Source organism: Stenella coeruleoalba, assembly GCF_951394435.1.
Source record: "Stenella coeruleoalba genome assembly, chromosome: 21".
Lineage (NCBI taxonomy): Eukaryota > Metazoa > Chordata > Mammalia > Artiodactyla > Delphinidae > Stenella > Stenella coeruleoalba.
The window spans coordinates 34351467-34364768 of record NC_137167.1 but is presented as its reverse complement, the minus strand read 5'-3'; the positions used below and the strand labels follow the sequence as shown (position 1 = coordinate 34364768).

The 13302-nt window shown below is 39.1% G+C and overlaps 1 long non-coding RNA gene across 2 annotated transcripts in view; it reads right to left on the bottom strand.

Annotated features, from left to right (window-relative positions):
* LOC307179844 overlaps positions 1-12652 on the bottom strand; it is a 914229-nt gene extending 901577 nt beyond the window's left edge. Inside the window, exons 1-2 of one of the 2 annotated variants that reach the window (XR_013825561.1) lie at positions 12021-12652; positions 7368-7422 (exon numbers count right to left, since the gene is read on the bottom strand). This is a non-coding gene — a long non-coding RNA (uncharacterized lncRNA). The remainder of the gene's footprint in view (positions 1-7367; positions 7423-12020) is intronic. The other variant, XR_013825562.1, reaches the window with a different exon arrangement.
* Between the last annotated feature and the right edge of the window lie 650 nt (positions 12653-13302).

Below are 13302 nucleotides of genomic sequence, written 5' to 3'. Positions count from 1 at the left end.
CCTCTATTCTTAAGTATCTACGTAATAGTGAATTCAACTTTGCTGAATTATTTCTTATAAATACATATGGAAGAATCATTTCACACCAAAGCATAATTCACAGAGAGTATCACGAGAGTGCAGAGCAGAGGAAGACAAAGGGATGAGACCCAGCTTTCTGACTGTCTAGAATAATTTACGGGTCTTTTTGTTTTGTTCTGCTTGTTTTTAACCTAAAGAAATGGATCCCTATGAATACAGCTGATTTGTTTTGTGGTGGTGTTTTGTTTTTCCTCTTCAAACAGGTGGTACTGATTAAAAGATCAAATTTCCTAACAAGTATATGGAATGAGAGTGATTCATGCTGTCAGTTAAAGTCAGAGCCACGTGCCTGGACAGTCAGTCGACACCACTCATAAAAACTGAGACAACTATCAAGGACACGGTCTGAAGGTAAAGCCAAGCTTTCTCAAGGCAGGATGGCCACACAATTCCCAGAAGGCAGGCTCCTCCCCCGGACCCAGTGCAGTCGCTCCACCTGCTCCGGTTTCCATTCCATTGGCAGAGTCCATCTTTCTTCCCATTGTCCTATTTAGAATATCCTGTTTTTGACCAATGACCAAGCTCCAAGCTAGGTTTACTGATAATTTCTCATTTTCTCACCTTCTTACCAGACACTTTTCTAGTCCACCTTAATGAGAGACAGGCTCTCACTTACCCTAGCCAGTAATTCTGTTTTCACCCATGGCCTACACTGGGTGCAAGCCACTGCAGGGGAACACAATGTGCCACCCCAAAAGATCTCCTTGGCATGTGGATTCTTTTGAGGTGAAAACAATCGAGGCCCCAAGGACTCAGGAAGAATGCTTGAACTTCTCCCTAACTGCCTAAAGAATAGAGATAGAGGACCTCTTGCAAGAAGGGAGCTGTCACCACAGGTAACTACCTACAGTACGAGCCAGGTGTGTGGACACAGAACTGCGTTGTTAAGATTGCTCTCTGTCTCCCGTGTCTGTACACAGCCTAGCGACCATTCCTTTATCAAACATTTGCCTTTTCCATCTTTATGTCAACTGCCCTCCTCCCCTTTAAGGTCCCAAACCACTACCCACAACATTCTCTCTCGTCTTTAACTGAAGATGGTATTTAAGGTGAGAGTTTCAGCCATTTTGGTGAATCAGGGTCTCTCCCACGCATACATGTTGTTAAACTTTTGTGTGATTTTTCTCCTGTTAATCCGTGTCGCATCAATGTACTTCTTAGACCGGCCGGAACCTAGAAGGTACAGGAACAGGTCTCTTCCTCCTCAGTAGCTAAGGATACAACATTCTCTAACTCAAAGGAGCTGGAGCACTTACGTTAATCAGGCTCAAATGAGCCATTTAAACTGAACCAGGACATTGTAAGGGGAGGAGGGGGGCTGTAGAGGAGGAAGTGGTTTCACTTTGAAGCTATACTTTGAATTCATGAGGATAAAATCAAACTGGTACAGTTCTCACAAACACTGGATCAAGTTACTCTCTACACCAGAAGCTGCCATTTTGAGGAACGAACACAACTGAACGTGCTCTAAAAAGGGTTGGCAAATACAGGCCACACAACTTTGCATGTGTACATCACAGTAGTTTATTTTTCTGAATTTGCCCCGTGGGTCAAATCTCAGGTAACGGCATCTAATCCGAGTTTATCTCTGCCGCTTGTCTTCCTGTTTTGGAAATCCCTCCACCGTTCCAATAGCTAATAGCTGCTTTTTCCCCTGGCTGTTAAAGTCTCCCACTGCCCCATTTTTTGGGTCATTCTTCCATCACAACCTGGCTATCCTTGACTCCAGGCCACGGAGATCACTTAATACATGAAGTGACAATGGAAGATCACGTCACATAAAATAAGTTATTTGTATGAGACACAGCTGGATAGCTTATTGCATCTGCTAGATATACTTCCAGAAAACACTGAAGTGGTCATTAGGAATTTCAAGCACTTGTATTTCTTCTACATAAGATGTAGCTAAAGGATGTATTTTTTGGTTAGAAAGGCCTCTAGGTAACTCTCATGTTACCTAAGTTCTTTTATTTTTTTTTTGCCGCACCGCGCGGCATGCAGGATCTTAGTTCCCCGACCAGGGACCGAACCTGTGCCCCCTGCAGTGGAAGCGTGGAGTCTTAAGCACTGGACCGCCAGGGAAGTCCCCTAAGTTCTTTTAAACACAAAAGTTGACCTCCCCAACATACTGCTATGAGCTGTGAAGTCCCTCCAGTCATCTTTAATTGAAAAACCAGTTTAAAAGCAATTGCTAACAAAATACCTTGTTTTTCATTTTCACTGAATGAAATGTTTATTATAAACCAACACAGAAATAACCACATTAGTTACTTCAGATAATTTAATATTTATAGGCAGGTAAATCAAAATCCATATTCTCTTCAAAGGTAACTGCATGAACACATTAATATTATTTCAGAAATTGACCCATCTTTAGACATACACAGTATCAATATTTATGGACCTTAAGGCCCTTTAGAGATTCAAGGAAGAAAATCCATTGTCCCAGCATTCTTGAGCACAATAAAAAGAACAATAATATTTTGCTAATTCGATCCACAGTGTATCTAAGGTCAGTATGGATCAATGAGCTGACCATGGAAGGCTGCAGCTTAAGGTTACCTGTCCTTTGAATTCTCAGTCAATAAATAGTTAGAGAGTTTATTACATGACAATTACCCTCAAGCAAGCTAAGAGGACATGACTAACAGATTTAAGTAAGCTTTTATTATTAATTCCATTTCTTGTCAAGGATGGTCACAAGGGACCATGTAGATGTAGCAAATTAATAAACTCTATGAAAAGTGAGGAATATTGGGTGGAATTTAAGCTACTGGAGACTAAAGCTATCTGGATAAGGGTGCCAGGAAGGCGAAGGGCTCTGAGACAGAAAAGAAGAAGGCTGAGAGGAGGCAGCTGGAGGACCAGTGCCCTTCCCAAGTGGAGGAGAACTGAAAGAGGATCAGTCACTTCATTTAAGCGACTGGGTGTAAGTTGTTATAGACCTACACAGGCTGGACGGGCTCTGAACGCAGGCTAAAGACAAACTGTGTTCTGCAGCTTCAATGTACTCCCTGAAGGGCTGTGAGCAAATAAATAAGTAAATAAATATTTTTAAAAAGAAAAAAAAATTTAAAGTGATATGACAAAAACAATACCTTGGATTAACCTGCATAGGAAGAAGAAAAATGTGTAATCAAAGATACCAACCATGAAGCTCTTTATGACAGAGGGGAACTGGAATTCATTTTAAAATGTTAAAGTTGAATTAGACAAAATCACTGATAAACGTTCCTTAAGAGAGTGAAGTATGGACTTGTTTGTTCTAAAGGATGATCTGATTATATATATACATATGTATGTGAAACTTACATATATATATATAAACGTACATATATATACATACAAGTTAGTTTATAGTGACAATTTTTATATTTATATATTAGTTTGTAGTGTTAGACAAATAGCTAAATGCAAATAGCTTAGAGCCAGTAAATAATATCATGGGGAGGATTCTGTAAAAAAATAGTCCAGGGCCGAAATTACAGATTAACTCAGGTATTCACTGCTTCTTTTCCTACACTGCTTCCAACTGATTTCCCCCTGTGAATATCTCATCTGCAGATAATGGTAAAAGAAGATCAAAACTCCATTTATAATGAACATGCCACCAGGTGCGAAACATCCGTTCGCCTACAGACCACAGGTAATGAACTCGGTTGTGTGCCATTAGAATAGAGAGCAACTTCATTTTTCCCTGTAAGATCCAAGTGTATTTCCCTCAGAAATAAGATATTCCATCATTTGGCAACACTACTATGAAAAGCTGGCATTACAGGTTTTTTTTATCTCATACATTTTAAGAGGTCAAGAGTAGTGAACTGTATTTTACACGCTGAGTCCTAGAAGTTGCCCTCGAATAACACTGTCCTAGAAGTTGCACTCTAATAACATTTTGTTACTCCAAATGTTACCATCTTTCAGTGAGAACTAACATCAATGAGTTTTATTAATGAATTTCAAGATGGAACTTGAGATTCTGAAAAAGCATTAGGAAGGTAGTTGAGAAAACTGTCTTGTTCTACAGTGCCTGCCCCCTTTGATTTGTTACCAAGGGCTTTTTTGTCAGTTCTGTAGGAGCCAGGTAGCTTTTGCTTATGCCCTTTATACTGATAAAGAAGAAAAAATCCTCAAATTATCAATGAGAAGGTTTAAAATTTTCTCGTTCTATTAAAATTCAGATGTTATTCACCAACATAACTGATTATGGAACAAGGATATAATTAAGTCTCTCTACTTCTAAAAGGTAAACGTTAAAATACATTTAGTCATGCACTTACTTTTGTGATTCAAAATCCGCATTCTTTTATGAGTGCTCTGAAAATCTAGATAGAACTGCATCGTTCAATATGATTTTTGGCACCATACGTGCTGTCCAAAAGGGTAGCTGCTCTCCACATCTGGCTACTGAGAAGCTGAAATGTAAGTGTGACTAAGGAAATAAATTTATAATCTGAAGTAATTTTAATAGTCACATGCGGCTAGCGGCTACTCTATTAGACAGTATATGGATGATAGAACAAGTGGTCATAACCATTCCAGCCAGCGGGTTCTACCTGGGCTCTGAACTAGACTCCATGAAGACTCCCGGTACCTCCCAGAGAATGAGGAAGAGGCTATTACCCTAACTTGAACAAACTCTTCCTGCTCTTACAACGATTCATTCTAAAATTAGCTTCTCTCCTCCCTCAACCCACTCCCCCTGTCATGAGCCTTCCAATCAATAATCAACCTGTAGGTTTCCTTCTTCACGCAGGACAGGTAACCTCAAGTAAATAACCTGGTCTCCCCTGTTCAGAGCTCAACTTTTTCAAGGCTTTGCTCTACCCACAAAACCACTTCCTTTGATGAGTCTGTCTAATCCTTCTTCAAAATCGCTGCTCTACTGGTATTTCCAAAATGCAACTCCAATGTTTCTTCCTGTTATAAAATTCACTAGGGCTCCCTTTTGTTTTCTGGGTAAAAATGCGATAAGATGCAAACTCCTCAGCACAGTCACAGATGTAATTTTATGCTCTAGTTCTCGCATTTCCTGTCACTCTGCAACTTTTCTTTTGTGCTCCCTAAGCATGTGAAAATGTTCTCATGTCACCTTGATCTTGCTGTATATACTGCACAGATAGCCTTCCCTTCCCATAGAGCCTGAAATGATTTCTACAGCCCCTTCTTCTCAATCTTCTCACCCCTATGCCCTCCCTTTGGAATATACACACACAATCCAACACCACTACTTCAGTTACACACACCTATTGTGGTTCAAGAATTACCTCCTCCAGAAAACATTAGCTTTAGTTCTCCAGGATGACCTGAGAATTCACCCCTCTATTCCCCATTTTATCCTGATTCGATCACAACTCCTACCACAATGAACTGAAATGACTGTTAAATGTTTGTATTTTCTCCATCATCCTGTGGTCAGCTAGAAGATAGGAACTTAATCTTTCCTCCCTCTATCCCCAGTGTCTGAGACCACACACCTAGCTACACAAAAGCTGTTAAATATATCAATAAATGACAGAATAAGAACAGACTGAGACTGAAGATTTAGATATAAAATAAAAATTAGAATGATCCAAAGATAAATAAAATTCTGTGTGGGTATTCAAAGTTTCCTACTTGGGAACCCTAAGATATGATTTTGCTGATATGTGTATATACGTGTATATTTATATAAATATATATATTTATTTAAACACACATACTTATACTCGACTGCTCCTAGAAAGTATATACGCATAATTTGACGATTCAAAAATACTAGAAATGACTTCTAAGGAAAAGAGCTTTTAAAGTAAATGGGTTATAACATCATTTGTAAAACAGGCAGTCCTGCTGTGATGATTTCTATTCCGTTGTAGGGGAGGGAACACCCCGGCACTGATTTATGAGGCATTTTCTGTCCCTGTCGCCTCTTCCACATCCACAGCAAGACAGAGAAATAGTCTGAGTCATTTTACCAACCATTTTATATCATTTTTAGTCTATCGCAAAGCTAATACCAACTAACACTTTCTAAAGATCAATATAGTCTATTCACCAAAGCCTTTACTTACAACAGTATTAATAAACAAGAATTCCCCCAAATAGAAAATAATTTCATTTATAATACAGCATATCTCCGAAAGAGACTTGCAGACATTTGGTAAGTATAATCACTATCTATTCTACAGAACAACATTTAATGAATTGTACTCAAGGAAGACCCGTCATTGCCTGAGGAGGCCATGTCAAATTGAAGATCACTGGATCGAAGTTTTGCCAAACAGCTCAATGGTTGAGTCAGGAAGACACCCAGGAAATGGTATCAGTAAGAAACGGAAACCAGGATATATCCCAGATTACACAACACCCTAGAAACCTATCTGAGTAGAAAAGATACCAGTATCCAAATTACTTAGAAAATCAAGAATTAGAATTTGGAGAGCATTTTTGTCTCTCTAGAAGTTGCACTGAAACGGATACCTCTGGCAGTGAATTACATCTTTTTCTTACAAATAGAGTTTCCATTTAAAACCTCATATCTTAAATTACTTTAATTCCTGGATGAGCACAGAGCCTGCAGCAAGCTGATATTTCCCTATTCAATTTGGAATAGAGATAATTCCCAAGTAATTACATTAATGTAAAGGAAGGCACAAGATAACGCAGGGCTGGCAGGTAAAACAAAAGTTACTTACGCTCACATTTGAAATAAACACACAGATTTAAACCATTATGAAAAATATATTGCAGAAGAACTGAGAAGCTACTATTTAATCCCAATTGGGAGAAAGAGGCCCCTCTCTTACCTTTTGTGAGATGAATACAAGAGTTAGTGACTCACATTGGCGTGAAAACAATTTAAAATGCACCGTTACAAAAGACGAATTTGAGTTGCTCCAAAGAAGTTATGAATGCAAAATAAATGTCCCAAAATTTAAAAACCAATTGTCAAATAATTGCCCATAGAAAACAGACTCTTTGTAAATCAGCTAATCAAAGAGATAATTAATGTCATTAATGCATAAGTGAAATTTATATAGCAAGACTGACATAAACATACTGGACAAAATGGAAAGACTTGGCTGTGGGTCTATTTTTCCTCATTATTAAAATGACCTGACATTAATCTATTAAAATTCTATGTAAAATGTTATTAGAGTGAATACAACTTATTGAAATTATAAAATGATAGGGTAAATTTAAATAACCATATTAACTTTTTTCATGCATTCAAGCATAATGGAGTTCCAAATATTAAGATGTTGCAGTTCTTAAAAAGTTATTGCATATACATAAGCACTTACTGTTACTTCCTTGCAGCAAGAATCTATATCCACCACAGGAGCTTGAAGTTACTGCCTGTTAAGTCACAAAAACAAGAATATGTTAATTTAAAATACAATAAACTTTAAATTGCAATAGCTAATAGGATTCTTTTATGTTCATAAAGAAGAAATGTTATAACTACAACCTCTTGATTTTGGTTTATTTTCATGAATTAAAAACTACAAAAGGCAAGTGAAAATTATTTCCCAATGCACACCGTAAGTTAAAAATACTGCTGAAAAAGGAAAAGAAAATTTCCATTAGAGAAAAGCAAAAACATCCTAGTCGAGTAAAGAATGTGTTAATGTCCCTCCCTCCACCCTTAATGTTCACAGGTAACTCGATCATTGGTTTATACTGAGTGAATAAAGAACAGTTTGAGTTATGTACTCATTAGAAGCTTATCCTTTAATATTTATCCAGAACTCTTTGATTCAACACATCTTTCCTAATCCATCAAGCAAATTTGAAAATAACAATAGAAAAAGATCTCATCGATTTAGAGACACACTACTTGAGAACAATTAGGGATTATATAAGGGCAATACACAGGGCAAATACACTATTTCACTCAATATTTGATCGATTTACTGAAGAAAAAAATAAATTGTTTATCGTATGCTTGATGTTGACTAGTATCTGAATATTCAACCTGAAAGAAAGAACTTAAGTAATTATCTAAATCACTCAGGCCAAAAGACTAATTTACAAAAATTACTCAGCTCACTGGGGCAAACATTACTGGAGAAGTCTTTTCCTTGAATTATTTCTTAAATGCTAATTTTACTTTTCACGGTTCGATGTTACCAAACACAGAAAAAAACCATAACGTGGTTTGAATTCGACATACATAATCACAAATAAAATTATCTGAAAATATATTTTTAAAAAATAAATTTTTAATCTTAAAAGATTACAGAAAATACTAAATCTGAAAATTATTTAATTTCTCTGAAAATACTTAAAAATATTCTCCTCATTGAAACTTGATTTGAATTTACGTATCATTCCATTGTAATCATGCATTTCCACTTTAACTGTTGATCCATTTTAATTTCTTTTCCTTTTCCAGCTACTGTTAAGAACACAAGGCAATTTGCAAGTCTTTTCTCCATAATATGTTCAATGTTAGTTTTAAAAGCTTGAGATCTTGCCAAAATATGTCCTGCTTTATACAGCAGAAGAGGTAACATTTAATACAAAATTGGAAATGTTATTTTGTTTAATAAGCTTTTTCTCCCCCAATTAATCAAAATCTGCTGACATAGTGGAAGCTAAAACATTCTTTACATATTTCTCTACTATGCTGAGATTAAAAAAAAACACATCATACCACTTGAATTTGGAGAAAACAGTATCTTAAAAAAAAGTATTAAAATTTCTATAGTAAACAAGAAATAGTCTTCCGTTATATAGGCAAAATTTTTTTAATATTTTAGGGAAATAAAGTTATTTCCTCAAGGAAAACAACAAGATAAATAATAAATTATTTACTATCAAACCTCTTATTCAAACAGCTAACAGTTAACGACAGTTAATTTGAGGTTAAATTTAGAGAACTTGAATACAAATAATTACTAACCAGGAACTCCTGCGCTTTTAACGTTTTTGCTAGGACATGTTAGCATTTTGACATCGTGTCCTATAAATGCAAAACACTATTTTTATTAATGTAGGACAAATCTTTAAAATGTATGGTGTAAGTTTGCTTTTTTATTTTAAAATTAAATTTACACCTTATTATAATACATACAAATAAACTAATTTTTATTTCATGTAATAATAAAGCCACAGCTAGTCAAAATACCTTTACGATTAAAAAGAACATTCCTTTCTCTTTTTTTGAACTTTATTTTTTTATACAGCACGTTCTTATTGGTTATCTATTTTATACATATTAGTGTCTACATGTCCATCCCAGTCTCCAAATTCATCCCACCTCCACCCCCCCCCCACCTCCCAACTTTCCCCCTTTGGTGTCCATACATTTAAGAACATTTCTTTCATAAAATTCTCCTAACCATAGGAATTACTGAGATATATAATCTTTCTTTGGGACAATAGAGACATCATGTGAGATAAATTTTAGTTTCCTTGTTTTGCTATACAGTTACATCTTTATTCCTTCACACTCCTTAATCACCCTACTCAACAGAAATACACCTGGACCACTACATGCTTTGCTCCTGCTGAGATGGCAGAAGCGACTAAATCTTGCTACTATTAAATGGGAGGGAATGAGAAGTTCCTGATTTTTAGATACGGGTTGAACTTAAGGTGGTTGAAGGAAGAGTAATCATGAGATGCAACACCCACAGTGAACTTCTTCAATATCCCCATGCTTCTATTACTCAGTATGATTACTTTCTGTTGGTCAAATGTCCTATCCTGGGTCTACTCTACCTGATGGCATCGTGGGTTCTACCACTGTTGAGATATCTGTGCTGTGGAAAGCTTTTTTTACATGAAATACTACTTGTAAACTGGAAGCTGAATGGAAGCCTCAGAGCCCTGTCTGCTCCCTGTATGCCCTCCCCACCTGCAGCTCAGAAGCTACCCTGGGATTTTCAAGGAGCAAAGTCTGAAATCCACTGCTCCATTTCCATGTTTCTTTCCTTTCATGTCAACAAACAATGGGTGAAGAGACATGGGAAGCTGTCACTTTTCGAGGAGAGAAAAAGGAAATGGAAGGTAAGAAACAAGGCATAGGATCTGAGTAAAAATAAAGGAAATAGAGAAAAAGACAATGTTTCAGGTAAGTTTGCCACGTATGGGCCAAAGTTTTAGAAAACTGGTTGGCAAACACAGCCCTAAAACAAAGGTACTGAAAAGAAATACTACAAATAAATGGAACGTTACAGACAACTTGTATAACTTCATTCTCGCAAATGTTTTATATATTTAAACCTCTGATTTTCTGGTATTTCAGGTGCTTTACAACATGACCCACATGATTCAATCTGAGACAGATTTTAATGGAGTTATCTTCCCAAGACAAAATATAAAATACTGGCTCACACCTAAGCATTCAATGACATCTGGCCACCCTCATATTATGCTAATTGCCTTGAAATTCTGCCACATCTTAAATTACAGAGGTTTATAGTTTAAGAACTGACTCAGAAGGTAGAGCTGCATTCCCTAAAATGTGACTGAGGTCCCAGACACCCTTTAGGGATGCTCTTCGTTATTGAACTAACATCTAATTACATTTGGGAAGAGGAAAAAAAAAAGAAGAAGAAGAAATAACCCTCAGGTTCACGCAGCTGCTCTAGGATTCACACCCGAATGCCTGCAGAGTTTGGACAAACATTCTCGGCTTCCTCTGATGTTAATTCTCTCCTTTAGAGTGTTGGGAAGCTCGGCACCAAACCCTGCTCTCCAGCTTGCCAAAAGACATGCTGGTTTCTTGGTACGGTTTTCCAGCTCTTTTGTTATTAGTGCATGATTTGACAATATGCTGCCACGGTAACAATTCATTAAGGGCTTTCTGTTTTGTTCTGCCAATGAGAATTTTTGCCTGCATGTAGCGCTGGCTTCTGAAGGTTGCTGCATAGTATTTGTCTTATAAAGTCTTGTCCATCTCATAGCATGACTGATGCTACAAAATAAACCATAATGAGACACGTTCTCCCAGCATGAGCCACTCCCTGAGGGTAAATTAGGCACTACTAGAAAACACATGAACTTCCTCATCAAACTCAGGTGCTTCAAATAGACTACAGGAAAGTGGATGCATCATGCAGTCCCATCTTGCACCACTGCGTTTGTGGAACGGATTAGGAATGTAATCCTTCACGTTCATTCTTTACCATATCCCATTAGGGGAAAAAAAAATTTCATATTCTGACAATTTTCTTTGTATAGTCATTTCCAGAGGTAAGGTTTGCTCAAAATAATTGTGTGGTTGATACAGTAAAGGAAAAAAAAAATGTCAATGTTTTAACCAAAATTTTCCCATGTGATTTCAGTAAAATACTTAACATACCTTGTTATTTTCAACTACATTTTTAATACCGCATAATTATATTGACCACTTGTTCTGTTTTTCACTATTGGATTGTTTATTCATCTTTTTTTTTTAACGGTGTGCAATAGCAATAGCTTAAAAATCCTGTGAAATCTTTTCATGCTAATGAGGACAAAGTCATGGGGCCAGTCCTCCTGGGGATTGGCTGGTTCCAGAACGAAGATTAAACTTTCCCTGCATTCTTTCCTTATATGTGTGTACGCGGTATTAGGGAGAGACTGAGAATGAATCGGGGAGCAGCCCAATAAATACACAGAAAAATAAATCAAAGTATACAATTGGATAAAGAGATGAAATGAGCACCACGTTTATTCAGGGCAGTGCTCTTCCCAATCAGGGGCAATCTGGGGCCACAGGGGGCACTGGACAATGTCTGGTCATATTCTTTGTTGTCACAACTGGGGGGCAGGGGTGTGCCACTGTGATCAAGTGGGCAGAGGTCAGAGATGCTGCCAAGCTGCTACACTACATGGGACAGCCCTCCCCACCCCCACCCCCCCCCACACACACAGAATGATCTGGTCCAAATGACTACGGTGTCGCAGTTATCACACCCCGGGTTAAGGAAAGCTGGAAAAGAAGGGGAGAGGTCACATCTCACCTGTCTACACGTCACTGTAACTGGCTTACAGGGCAAGGAGGTGGAAAGAGATCTGCAAGGAGAACTGGCCTTAGGCTCTGAGGAGGGCACGATCTCTGCGTCTCAGGAGAGGTGAATCCACGGCTTCTCCGCAGCAGGCGAGAAGAGCGGAGCTGCCACACCACCAGCGTGCTCTGCACAGGCGTGTTTGCGCGGCACCCTGACGGAGCAAGCCGCAGATAAAGGTCCCACCAGACGGCCGGCCTAGCTGGCAGCTGAGAAAGGTGGCGCAACCATGGCTCTGAACCCGTGCCCCGCAGAGGTAGCGGAAGCTCATAACTAATAGGAAGTCCTGCGCTTGTGCTGCAGAACAACGGGGAACGGAGCGGCTTGTTCAAACCCCTTCGCCTGTAAACTGCCTTCGCTGGGTAAGCTTGCTTTAGCTTCTACGGGCGTCTTTCTCTCTTTTTTCCTCTCCTTAATTGCGTACCTTCCCAGCTTCACACGGCCTGGTGTTCCCCAGGAACCCGGAGTCAGCTCCCACCAAGCGCGAGCCGGCTCAGGCTGGTTGGGACCACGACGCTGAACCTGGGCCTGCGCAGACGTCCCCCGACCGGCCTGTTGACTCCACCCTCAGGTCACGCAACATCCGCGCTTATGAATATGCAGAGGCACGGAACCCCTTTGCGCCTGCGCAGAACATCAGTTACCGCCCCTCTTCCCTGCCTCCCATCCCCTTTCCCCAGTCCTGAGGCCCTCCTGCTTGTCCCGTAAATGTCCCAAACCCCTCTGCCTCTCGGGAGGCGGAAATGAGACTTGCTCTCTGAGTCCTGGCCTGGCCGCCTTATGAATAAGCTCTTTCTCGGCTGAACCTCTGCGTCAAAGCGGCCCACTTGCAGCGCATCCGGCAAAGGGCCCTGGTTCCCTAACAGCTCGGTGTGCTCTTTGTCCTGTCCCTTCTCAACATCTTTGCCCCTTGACTACTTTTGTTATGTTACACTGTCAATGACAATTTTTGTTAAGATTCTGATACACTATTAAGTTGGTTTAACATCCCTTTCTGGGCTTTATTTATTTTTAAAATAAATTTATTTATCTATTTTTGTCTGCGTTGGGTCTTCATTGCTGTGCGTGGGCTTTCTCCAGTTGCGGCGAGCAGGGGCTGCTCTTCGTGGTGGTGTGCGAGCTTCTCACTGCGGTGGCTTCTCTTGTTGCGGAGCACGGGCTCTAGGTGCACATGGGCTTCAGTAGTTGTGGCTCGTGGGCTCTTAGAGTGCAGGCTCAGCAGTTGGGGCGCACGGGC